Below are 13533 nucleotides of genomic sequence, written 5' to 3'. Positions count from 1 at the left end.
ATAGTCCTTGGTATTCAATGCAAATGAACTATCTGGTCGATGTAGATTTCTGCATACCTCTCCGTCCTGTAAGTGGTGTGTACCGGCAAGAAATGAGCTGACTTGGTCAATCTGTCCACAATGACCCAAATGGAATCATGGTGCCGGGAGGTATTGGGCAATCCCACGATAAAGTCTATGCAAATGTCCTCCCATTTCCAAGATGGTATGGGAAGGGGTTGCAAAGGGCCTGCTGTCTTCAAATGACTGGCCTTGATTCTCTGGCAGGTGTCACACTCGGATATGTACTTGGCAATTTCCCTCTTCATTCTGGTCCACCAGTATAAGGATTTGAGATCGCGATACATCTTGTTGCTGCCGGGGTGCATGGAGAATTTTGAAAGGTGAGCTTCATCCAATATCTTCTTTCTGAGCTCAGGGTCCTTGAGAACAACCAATCGATCTCCAAACCATAGAATTCCTTTGCTGTCCTGACGGAAGCATTTGTATTTTTCTACTTTCTGCTTGATCATTTCCCTGATAACCTGAACAACCTTGTCTTCAATCTGTGCCCTGACTATTTGCTCTTGTAATGTGGGCTCTATCGAGATATAATTCAAGGCACCTGAAGAAACAACTTCTAGGTTCAGCTTGCACAACTCATCACACAGGGTGGTGACTTTTGCATCCATGCTCATACAATTGCATTGGGCCTTTCTGCTCAAGGCATCTGCCACAACATTGGCTTTACCAGGGTGGTAATGCACCTCCAAATCATAGTCCTTGATTAGCTCTAACCATCTCCTCTGCCTCATGTTAAGATCTGCCTAAGTGAAAATGTATTTGAGACTCTTATGATCAGTGTAAATGTTATAGTGAGCTCCCATCAAGTAATGTCTCCATATCTTGAGAGCATGAACCACGACTGCCAACTCCAGATCATGTGTAGGGTAGTTCTGCTCATGGGGTCTGAGTGCTCGGGAGGCATAAGCAATTACTCTGTTGTCTTGCATTAAGACACATCCCAATCCAGTACCGGAAGCATCGCAATATACTTCAAAGGGCTTGGTGTTATCAGGTTGAGCTAGCACTGGGGCTGTTGTCAAATGCTTCCTTAGTGCATGAAAGGCATCTTCACACTTCTGGCTCGAATTATACTTGACTCCCTTCTTTAACAGTTCAGTCATGGGCTTGGCAATTCTGGAGAATTCCGGAATGAATCGTCGATAATACCCTGCCAATCCCAGAAAACTCCGAATCTGCCTCACTGTAGTCGGGGGTTTCCAATCCATTACCTCTTGTACCTTCTCAGGATCAACTGATATCCCATCCTAAGAAATTGTGTGACCCAAGAATTTAATTTCCCTTAGCCAGAATTCACATTTAGACAACTTAGCACAAAGACGATGATTGCGCAGTCGTTGAAGCACGATGTGCAGATGCTCAGTATGCTCGGCTTCATTCTTGGAATAAACCAGAATATCATCAATGAAAACGACCACAAATTTGTCCATCTCTGGCATGAATACTGAGTTCATCAGGTACATAAAATAAGCCGGGGCATTGGTCAGCGCAAAAGACATCACCAAAAACTCATAAAGCCCATATCTGGTCGAGAAAGCCGTCTTCGGAATATCACTGGCACGGATCTTGATCTGATGGTAGCCCGAGCGAAGGTCTATCTTGGAGAATACCTTGGCTCCCACCAACTGATCAAACAACACATCAATGCGGGGCAGTGGGTACTTGTTCTTGATGGTCACCGCATTGAGAGGGCGGTAATCAACACACATTCTCAAACTCTCATCCTTCTTCTTTACAAACAAGGCCGAACATCCCCACGGTGAAGTACTTGGGCGAATGAACCCCTTTTCCAACAACTCTTGCAGTTGCCTTTTCAGTTCTGCCAATTCCGCGGGAGGCATCCTATATGGTCTCTTGGAGATAGGAGCAGTCCCGGGTTGCAATTCAATTGCAAACTCGATGTCTCTATCAGGTGGCATCCCTGGCAATTCATCCGGAAAAACATCTAGGTAGTCACAGACCACTGGGACCCTTTCCACTAGGGACTCTATCATAACGAAGGCACAAGAATGGGTACAACCCTGGTCGGGCAAATATAGTGTGGTTTCACCACAAGTCGATGAGTGCACTTCAATGGCCCTAGCTGCAATATCCATCGTGGCCCGATGTTTGGTTAACCAGTCAGTTCCCAATATGATAACCACACTATCCAAACCCAAAATGAGGAGGTTGGTTTTGATTATCAAACTACCAAACTTTATAGGCACATTCTTGTTGATTTGGTAGGTGGCAACCCTGCCTCCGGGTGTTGAAATTGTAATACCCCCATTGGTGTGGTGAAAAGGTAACTGACACTTGGCACTAAATTTGGCACTGATAAAAACTATGCGATGCACCAGAATCAAAAAGAATAATAGCAGGATAATTCAAAACTGTAAAGATACCAGTCATGACGGGTGCTCCCTCTGGAATATCAGCCATGGTGGTGAAGTTCAGCCTGCCTTGCCTCACTTGCACCTTCTGCCTCTTGCCTTGGTTCTGATTAACATTCTGTCCCTGCCTCTGCTGGTTTCTGGGGCAATTCTTGGCATAATGTCCGGTGTTGCCACATGTGAAACACCTGTTGTCATTATCCTGACGATGTTGCTGCTGCTGTTGATTGTTCCTCTTAGCTGGAACTGGGTGCGGTTGAATGCCTGCTGCTGCTGCTGTGGTCGGATCACCCAACGTCCTTGCTGCTGCTGCGGTCCCCTGTTCTGAGTGTCAGACACAATCCTGAAACGCTGTGGCTGAGCTGAAGGTCCTCCCACAGGGGTCTTCCTCTTCTTCTCTGCCTGACGAGCTGTGATACAGTCCTCCTGAGAAATGGCCATGTTGACTAACTCATTATAGCTGTTGGCCCTGACGGTGTTGAGACAGTCACAGAGCTTAGTGCTGAGCCCCCCTCCCGAACCTGTCCCTCTTCTTCTCGTCCGTGTCTGCATGATATCCGGCATGCTCACACAGGTCATTGAAGGCCTGAGCATACTGTAACACTATCCGGTTCCCTTGAGTGAGTGCCAGAAACTCGTTGAGCTTTCGGTCCATAATGCCTGCTGGTATATGGTGCCCCCTGAAAGCTACCTTTAACTCTCTCCACTCCACCTCTCGGTCCGCTGGCTGCATAGCAAGAAGATGATCCCACCAGGTCCTTGCGGGTCCGCGAAGCTGCTGGGTGGCGAACCTGACCTTAGTGACCTCGGAACAAACTTCATGGATTAGCGGGAATTTGGATTCCACTACTCTCAACCATACAGCTGCATCAAGTGGGTCCTCTGCCCTGGTGAACAATGGTGGCTGGGTACTGAGGAACTCCTGGTAGGTGGCTGCTGCGGGGTGACGCTGATGATCACCACCACCATAGTGCTGAGGTGGCGGCTGACGCTGAGCTAGCTGCCTCAAGATCTCATTCTACTGAGCCATTAGCTCCTGCAGAGTAGGAGGCGGTGGCGGCGGTGGAGGAACACGCTCATTTTGACCACGACGCGCTCTCCCGGCCATCTAAAAAATCACATATATTTTCAATAACACATCATTGAGGTTCAAGGTTCAATTGCGATGAAGAGTCAAAAGGCGAAACTGATAGATTCTTGCATAATCATAAAAGATTTCACCTGGCATAAACTTTTCTTCTCAAATTAAGACTGGCATCATTCATCAACCATGCTTCCAAAAGAGTTTATCGCGATTACATCAATAGCCCAAAAAGACTCAACTCTATCTAGCCTAGTACCCCAAGGGTGTGGCGGAACTGCCCGAATTATTCCAACTTAAGTGCCTAAGCCCCGCCTTAGAGGCTAGACCACACTTAAATGGGAATAACTCATCAATCCCTCGGATCTAGTCCGACACGGCCACTGACAGGATCAAGTACCACAATCTCACTCGAAGGTGAGTCACAGAGCAAATACAATAAAGCATAAAACCATGCAGGTAAGAGTATTAAAATTATTACATCACCATCGGAGTTTTGCCAAAAGTAACCATCATTGTTCGGAGTGCAGCGGAAATAAACTAACGGTAAATAAATAGAGAGATGGGGAAGCCTGTCCCATCACTCCTCATGCTCCTCCTCAGCCGAGGCAGGGTCCCACTCGACAGTCCAACCCGGTGGCAAGGTGGATGGCCAAGTTATTCCAGCAACCATTTCCTCCAGAGAACCTGTAAAAAATTATGCCACAAGCAAGGCTGAGTATACTAATACTCAGCTAGACTTACCAGGTGTGAGGAGTCTACTCCTCTACCTCTAGACATGCAGCTGTTTGGCTGTGGGGTTTGGTTGCCAAAAGCACTAGCTGAGTTTCTAAATCAAGTTTTTAACTTTGTCAAAATTAAGTGTGACTCTCTTAAGGCTAAAAGTGTACTATCTACTCATACATAGTAGCAAGCATTATTAGCAATCAACATCTTATATCAACTCATCATCTTTCCACTTGTTACTCAATGCAGTACAATGGATCAAGCAGTCTCATTAGCTGTGAGAAGCAGACGATTCGAATCGAGTTTTTATCCTTGCAAGGTAAACCTAAACACACGACATGCAGGAGCACTCCGTCCCCACACACATCAACCGTCCCCATCGATTCCCCGTTAGCAGATCAGGGCTCACCACCTTTGCGTACAATGCCTCACTGACCCCGACTGCCATCGTGCAGTGACCGCACTTGTACCCACCATAACCGGAATGGGAGACCATGTCTCAGGTCGCGTGAGGGGTAAAGTCCACTGCCAGGTTCAATCAGGTACTAGGCTTACCGATTTACCATATTTCTCGACATGTGCTTAGTACGTTCAAACGCTTGACACAGGTATCCGCACGTTAATCCTTATTCCATTTTCCCATCTCGTAAACAACCAATCCCCATGGATTGTTGTCCACCAACTAGTATCATGATAGTGTGAAAGTGGGTACAATCAATTTCCTGATCTCGCGCGAGTGCTAGAAAAATCACTCGTCTTCTACCGAGATCCTAATTAAATAAAGCAACTACTCGACCTATCATACTAGTATTCATCTCAAAAGGATTCCTGAGATCATGCAACTAGGCTTTCAAACAATTCCTACACCTAAGTGCACAATCAATCCTACAATCATTAAGTGAAGTAAAATAGCATAAATAACAGGTTATGCATAAAACCGGGGCATGCCTTCCAAAGCAGTGGCAGGCAGGTCCTCTGGTGCAGGCTCAGGTGCTGGATCCGGGGCTACCTCCTGAGCAGCTCCTTGCTCTGGCACGAGGATGTACTCTCCGTCAGCAAGGTTACAGTCTATCGAATGCAATGAACATGTATGTCATGATTATGCAAGATTTAATAACATTATGCTAACAAAAGAACTATGTCAAGAAGTGACTTAGGGTTTCTTAGTCATGCGAGGCTTCTAGTGGTATATATACTTATTACCTTTTAGGCTTAGGTTTTCATTTAGGATAACATAGTGGATTTTTATTGTCTTTATAGATTTCAGTGGACAAATTTACAGGGGTTTTAGGATGACATTAATTACCATTATTCATTTTCCTTTTCTTAATTTCTACTTATGGTCTCTAGTGTAGGTTTGAACTACGACAATGGTTTAATATTTTCCAAAAATTTTGTAAAAACTACAGTGGGTTGTCATTTGCTATTCTAGCCTGTTTTAAGAATTTGAGGCTCAACATATAAAGGCTATGCTTAAGACAAAAAGAATAAAAGTTGGGTAAATGGGCCACTTTGTACTGCAACTCTTAATTAGAGGTGGGGTCTGTCCTAAGGGTTATTTTTATTGGCATCTGCCAGTAATAATAGGCTTCTGTGCCAAAAATCACAGAAAGCCAAGGGGTGGTTATTTAGTTATGATTTTCTTAAGTTTAATGTCAAAAAGGCACTTTCTACTACATTATTATTTGAAAAATGTTAAACAGCAGATTTTATATTTTTCCTAAGTTCTCATTAATAAAACATTAGTTATCCCAAGGGTGGGGGTGTTTTTACCTTGGGGTTATTTTTGTAGGGTTTTTCTATGTTAACCTTATTTTATTAAAATAAAAGGTATCCTACTTATTTTATACTAAACCAGGGTATGATATATTTTTCCAGTGAACTACATTAAATAAGTATCCTAACAAAAATAGGGGTGCTCTCTGGTTCATTGTTTAAACTACATTTTCTATTTTTCTTATCCTTAAGCATATTATGGAATAAGGGGTAAAAACTAACTTAATGGAGTGGACAGAGAGGTTTAACATTTTTATTTGGGTTAGTAGGTAGATATAAACTTCTCAAAATTTTTCTAACCCTAGTCAAATAGTGCAACTAATTTTTGCCCTATTATTTAGCTTTTGGTCAAAACTATAATTAAATCAGAGCTTTAAAGTTTTCTATAGCACATAGGGGGTTTTATATTTTTCCTAAGTAGGTTACATTATTTAGAGTCTGACAAAATTGGTTTGACCAAATTTTGATGAACTAAACAGAAGTTATGGATTTTCAAAGTTTCTGTTCAAATTTAAAATCAGGTTTAATAAGGTTTTCTGAAAAAGCAGTTTACACCGAGGTCCCTGGGTTTAAACTAAATCAACCTTCGCAACTCTACCCTTGCGCCACTATTCCCCTGTGTCTCTGACATTTCACAAAACCCCCTGACCTTCTCTCCCTCTCACCCGCAGTCCTTCCCCCTATGCAAACAGTAACCGCGGGAAAGAAAAGGGTGGTGCGGCTTACCGGCGGCGAGGGAGGTCCGGCGAAGGGTGGGGTGGGCTCGGGGAGGCTTTGGCGGTCACGTCGAGGTACGGCTTGACGTCGGGGATGGCCTGAATCGCCCGGTCCACGCGCGCCGGCGGGTGTTCTCGTCGGCGGCGAGTGTACTGGCCAAACCACGACGAACTGGTTCAATCCAAGGGTACGGTGAGCTCCACGGGGTAACGTAGTGACCGTGTGCACAAGGAATCGAAGGATGGTTGAGTGGATTACCCGGTCCACGTACTTCGGGGGGGTTGAGAGTTCCGGCGAGCGTGGACTGGCCTCTCCGGCGAAGCAAACTCCGATTCCTTGCTCGGGGAGCTTCACGGAGGTGTGCATAGTCTTCTCCGAGGGCTGGACGGGGTTGGGAATGGCTCTATTGGCCGGTCTACGGTGGCAGAGGGATTGGGCGGCCGCGGACACACTGCGCACGGGCAAACGGCGGCGAGCTAAACTCCGGTGAGGTTTGAGGGTGCGCGGAAGAGTGCAGTCGAAGCCTGGGAGGGCTTTATAGGCGCGGGCGCGGGCCATGGCGCTGGCTTGGCTCGAGCGCGGCGCTGGGCATGCGGGGGCGCGCGCGAGCGTGCTCTGGCGCGGGCAGGAAACGTCGAACACGTGGAGGTGTATTTCTTCCATTGTTCAAACGTCTCCAGAGATCGCAAACGTGCGAATCTTGCCATGAATCCGGCGTAGACCTCTTCCTGGCACCTAGGGCTATCTCACATGTGTGAGTTCCAATGGAGGATACGCCCTAGATCAGGAGATAGACGGGTGCCAAATCTGGCTTGTCTCACTGCCCACACCGCGACAAAACTGATGCCAAAACCTGTCAAACATCAAGGTCTCGGTTTCCACTTTTTCCAGGGGGTGCCTTAGGTGGTATGCCACATTTTTGGTATAGATCCTAAGTGGTTTTGGTGCCATCTTCAAGATGAACACGGTTGATCTTTGGATTAGGGTTAGAATTTGACTTAGAGAGAAATAGAGAGCTCTAGCTCTCTCTCCACTTGGAGATTTGAATTGGGGTTTCTCCAGGGGTCTTTTTGCAATCTTTCCCTCCCCTAATTGATGGTTATAAGGTTAGTTAAGGTTTAGGTAAAAATTACTCATGCTTTGCACACTTGTTCACTCTCTTTCCCCTCTTACCTAGGGTTTTGGGAGATAGGGTTTAAAAGAGGTCTAGGGTTCTTCTCCCCTCTTATCCAAGGTAGTAAGTGTGCAAGGATTAGAGTAATGCTTTTGGTTACTCACAATCCTTGGTTAACATCTAGCTTTCCAAGGCCCTCATTCTTTTGTTCCTTAAGTTCTTCCACATGTGATCATAGCCTTTAGTATCAAGGTGGGTTCTAGCCAAGGTAACACCTGGGGTGTTACAGCCCTCCCCCCTTAAAGGAATCTCGTCCCGAGATTTTAGGTAGAGGCCCTTGGAGGGTGCTTGAAGGTGTGTTGGTGTTATTTTTCCTTTACACTTAAGTTTCTCTTATTAACTGCTCTTCGAATGTCATTCTCTTTGCAACTTCAGAAGGAAGCCCTTCTTAAGTTAAATCCACAACTTAGACTATCCTTGTTATCTAAGTTTTTCGTATAATTGAATTCAAAGGGCAGGTGGGGTGGGGTTTTGGGGTTACGTACCGACTCCTTTGGGTAGAAAGTCGGGGAAGCGAGAGCGTAGGAAATCCTCAGTCTCCCATGTAGCTTCTTCTGCTGAATGGTGACTCCACTGAACCTTGTACATTCTGACCGACCTTGCCCGAGTTGTTCTCTCCTTTTGATCTAATATCTTGACGGGGTACTCTTGGTAGGACAAGTCTGGTTCTATCTCAAGGTCTGGTTCCGGTAGCACTTCAGTGGGTAGGCGAACACATTTCCGCAGCTGAGATACATGGAACACATTGTGAACAGCTGACATGTGAGGTGGCAATTCCAATTGGTAGGCTACGGGTCCACAACTTGCCTTGATCTCATAGGGTCCAATGTAGCGAGGAGCTAACTTGCCCTTGATCCCGAATCTCTGGACACCCTTGGTGGGTGATACCTTAAGATAGGCATGATCTCCCACCTCAAACTGTAGAGGCTTCTGCCTCTTATCATGATAGCTCCTTTGCCTGGCCTAAGCAGCTTCTAAGTTCTTGGTAATAACCCTGACCTTTGCCTCTGCCTCGAGTACCAAGTCTGGCCCAAAAATTTCCCTTTCTCCTGCTTGAGACCAATTTAGTGGGGTCCTACACCTTCTCCCATATAAGGCTTCAAAAGGTGCCATCTTCAGACTGGACTGATAGCTGTTATTGTAAGAAAACTCTGCCAAAGACAGACACTTGTCCCAATCCTTTCCATAGTGTAATGCACATGCTCGCAACATGTCTTCCAAAATCTGATTCACCCTTTCTGTCTGGCCATCCGTTTGAGGGTGATATGCTGAGCTTCGGATTACGTGGGTCCCGAGTGATTCTTGCATCTTCTCCCAAAAGCGTGCCACAAACAGTGCTCCTCTGTCAGATATAATGGTCTGTGGAATACCATGCAATCTTACTATCTGATCAACATAAATTTTTGCGTACTTCTCTGTCTTGTGGGTGGTGTGCACCGGCAAGAAATGAGCAGTCTTGGTCAACCTGTCCACGATAACCCAAATAGAATCATGGTGCCTGGAGGTATTGGGTAATCCCACTATGAAGTCCATGCAAATGTCGTCCCATTTCCAAGATGGTACGGGAAGGGGTTGCAAAAGGCCTGTTGCCTTCAAGTGACTAGCCTTTATCCTCTGGCAAGTGTCACACTCGGATATGTACTTGGCAATTTCCCTTTTCATTCTAGTCCACCAATAAAGAGATCGGAGATCATGGTACATCTTGTTGCTACCAGGGTGCATGGAGAATTTGGAAAGGTGAGCTTCATCCAGTATCTTCTTTCTGAGCTCAGGGTCCTTGGGAACAACCAATCGATCTCCAAACCATAGAATTCCCTTGCTGTCCTGTCGGAAACACTTGTAATTTTCTGCCTTTTGCTTGATCATATCTTTGATAACCTGAACACCCTTATCCTCAACCTGTGCCCTGACTATCTGTTCTTGCAATGTGGGCTCCACCGAGATATAGCTTAGGTCACCCGAAGAAACAACTTCCAGGTTCAATCTGCACAACTCATCACACAGGGTGGTGACTCTTGCATCCATGCTCATACAATTGCACTGGGCCTTTCTGCTCAAAGCATCTGCCACAACATTGGCCTTACCAGGGTGGTAATGCACCTCCAAATCATAGTCCTTGATTAACTCCAACCATCTCCTTTGCCTCATGTTCAGATCTGCCTGAGTGAAGATGTACTTGAGACTCTTGTGATCAGTGTAGATGTTACAGTGAGCTCCCATCAAGTAGTGTCTCCATATCTTAAGAGCATGAACCACAGCTGCCAATTCCAGATCATGAGTGGGGTAGTTCTGCTCATGGGGCCTGAGTGCTCGGGAAGCATAAGCAATGACCCTGTTCTCTTGCATCAAGACACATCCCAATCCTGTACCAGAAGCATCACAATAAACTTCAAATGGCCTGGTGTTGTCCGGTTGAGCCAACACTGGGGCGGTTGTCAAATGCTGTCTCAAAGTGTGAAAGGCATCTTCACACTTTTGGCTCCACTCAAATTTGACTCCCTTCTTCAACAGTTCAGTCATTGGTTTGGCAATTCTGGAGAAATTTGGAATAAATCGTCGATAATACCCTGCCAATCCCAGAAAACTCCGAATCTGCCTCACTGTAGTCGGGGGTTTCCAATCCATTACCTCTTGTACCTTCTCAGGATCAACTGATATCCCATCCTGAGAAATTGTGTGACCCAAGAATTTAATCTCCTTCAGCCAGAACTCACATTTAGACAACTTAGCATAAAGATGATGATCGCGCAGTCGCTGAAGCACGATGTGCAGGTGCTCAGTATGTTCGTCTTCATTCTTGGAATAGACCAGAATATCATCAATGAAAATGACCACGAACTTATCCAATTCTGGCATAAACACTGAGTTCATCAGGTACATAAAATAAGCCGGGGCATTGGTCAGCCCAAAAGACATCACCAAAAATTCATACAACCCATATCTGGTAGAGAAAGCCGTCTTGGGAATATCGCTGGCACGGATCTTGATCTGATGGTACCCTGAGCGAAGGTCTATCTTGGAGAACACCTTGGCTCCTACCAACTGATCGAACAGAACATCAATACGGGGCAGTGGGTATTTGTTCTTGATAGTCACCGCATTGAGAGGGCGGTAGTCAACACACATCCTCAAACTCTCATCCTTTTTCTTCACAAATAATGCTGGACATCCCCATGGTGAAGTACTTGGGCGAATAAACCCCTTGTCCAACAATTCTTGTAATTGCTTCTTCAATTCTGCAAATTCCGCGGGAGGCATCCTATAGGGTCTCTTGGAGATAGGAGCAGTCCCGGGTTGCAATTCGATTGCGAACTCAATATCTCGGTCAGGTGGCATCCCTGGCAATTCTTCCGGAAAAACATCCGGGTAGTCACGGACCACTGGGATCTTTTCCACTGGGGAATTTATCATGACGAAGGCACAAGAACGGGTACAACCCTGGTCAGGCAAATAGAGTGTGGTTTCACCACAAGTTGGTGAGTGCACCGCAATGGCCCTGGCTACAATATCAATAACTGCTTGGTGCCTGGTCAACCAGTCAGTTCCCAAAATAATATCCACGCTATCCAAACCCAAAATGAGGAGGGTGGTTTTAATTATTAGACTACCAAACTTTATGGGCACGTGTCTGTTGATTTGATAGGTGGCAACCCTGCCTCCTGGTGTTGAAATTGTGATACCCCCATTGGTGTGGTGGAAAGGCAACTGGCACTTGGCACTAAATTTGGCACTGATAAAACTATGCGATGCACCAGAATCAAAAAGAATAATAGCAGGATAATTCAAAACTGTAAAGATACCGGTCATGACGGGTGCTCCCTCTCGAATATCAGCCAGGGTGGTGAAGTTCAGCCTGCCCTGCCTCACTTGCACCTTCTGCCTCTTGCCTTGGTTCTGATTGACATTCTGCCCCTGCCTCTGCTGGTTCCTTGGGCAATTTTTGGCATAATGCCCGGTGTTGCCACATGTGAAGCACCTGTTGTCATTTGCCTGGCGGTACTGCTGCTGCTGCTGATTGTTCCTCTGAGCTGGAAACTGGGCGCGGTTGGGTGCCTGCTGCTGCTGCTGCTGAGGTCGGACACAATCCTGAAGCGCTGTGGCTGAGCTGAGGGTCCTGCCACAGGAGTTTTCTCTTCTTTTCTGCCTGTCGAGCTGTAATGCAGTCCTCTTGGGAGATAGCCATGTTGACCAACTCATTGTAACCGTTGGCCCTGACGGTGTTGAGATGGTCACGGAGCTTAGTGTTGAGCCCCCTCCTGAACCTGTCTCTCTTCTTCTCATCTGTATCTGCGTGATACCCGGCATACTGGCACAAGTCATTAAAGGCCTAGGCATACTGCAACACTGTCCTGTTGCCCTGAGTGAGTGCCAAAAACTCATTGAGCTTCCTGTCCATAATCCCGGCTGGTATATGGTGTCCTCTGAAAGCTGCCTTGAACTCCCTCCATTCTACCTCTCGGTCCTCTGGCTGCATAGCAAGAAAATGATCCCACCAAGTCCTTGCAGGTCCGCGAAGCTGCTTGGTGGCGGACCTAACTTTGGTGACCTCTGAGCAAGCTCCATGGAGTAGTGGGAATTTGGATTCCACCACTCGCAACCATACATCTGCATCAAGTGGGTCCTCTGCCCTTGTGAACAATGGTGGCTAGGTGCTAAGGAATTCCTAGTATGTAGCCGCCACGGGGTGGCGCTGATGGTCCCCACCACCATAGTGCTGAGGTGGTGGCTGACGCTGAGCTAGCTGCCTCAAAATCTCATTCTGCTGAGCCATGAGCTCCTGCAGAGTGGGAGGCGGTGGCAGCGGTGGAGGAACGCGCTCGTTCTGGCCACGACGCTGCCTCCCGGCCATCTGAAAAACCACATACATACTTAACACCACATTTCCAAGTTCAAGATTTTATCGCGGAGAAAAAGTTAAAAACAACATGATAGACTCCGACTTCAACAAAAGGATTTTAAAAGGCACAACTTCTTCCTTCCAAATTTAAACTGATGACAGCATCCATCAAATAAGCTTCCAAGAGAGTTTAGCACGATTACATCAATTGTCCCAAAATGACTCAACTCTATCTAGCCTAGTACCCCAAGGTGCAAAAGCTAAGCTAGCTGCGAGGAGTCCGACTATCCAACTTCTAAGCCTATCCTAAACACCTAGTGAGCGAACGAAGCAACACTCGACTCAGGGGAAGGTGGTCTTCCCGAGCCAGCAGTGTCCACACTGGAGGCAGGCTCATCTCCACCCTCGATGTCGACGTCCTCGTTGGCCTCCAGGTCCTGGATCTCCTGGTGATGCATATCCAGGTGCTCGTTAGCCTCAGCAAGCTGCTGCTGAGTATTAATGAGCTGATCCTCAAGAACCTCAATGGTGTTCTCCCTGGTGCCCACTAGCTCCTTCAACTCTTGGATATCAGTGGATAGCTGCTCCACCTGCAAGTCTTTCTCCACCATTTCTTGGGACAAGTCAACCACGAGTTCCTCTCTGTTGTCCAAGGTGATCTTTGTAGCCTCCAACAATGCCATCAGGTGGGACATCGCCTCACCGCGCATTACTTGCAGACGGTACAGCGCATTCATGCACCGTACGGTCAAGTGCGCAGTCTGTCCTGGGTAGATGGCCCAGATAT

Source organism: Zea mays, chromosome 4 (assembly GCF_902167145.1).
Source record: "Zea mays cultivar B73 chromosome 4, Zm-B73-REFERENCE-NAM-5.0, whole genome shotgun sequence".
In the NCBI taxonomy this organism is placed as follows: Eukaryota; Viridiplantae; Streptophyta; class Magnoliopsida; order Poales; family Poaceae; genus Zea; species Zea mays.
The sequence above is the reverse complement of the archived record's forward strand: the minus strand, read 5'-3'. Positions refer to the sequence as shown.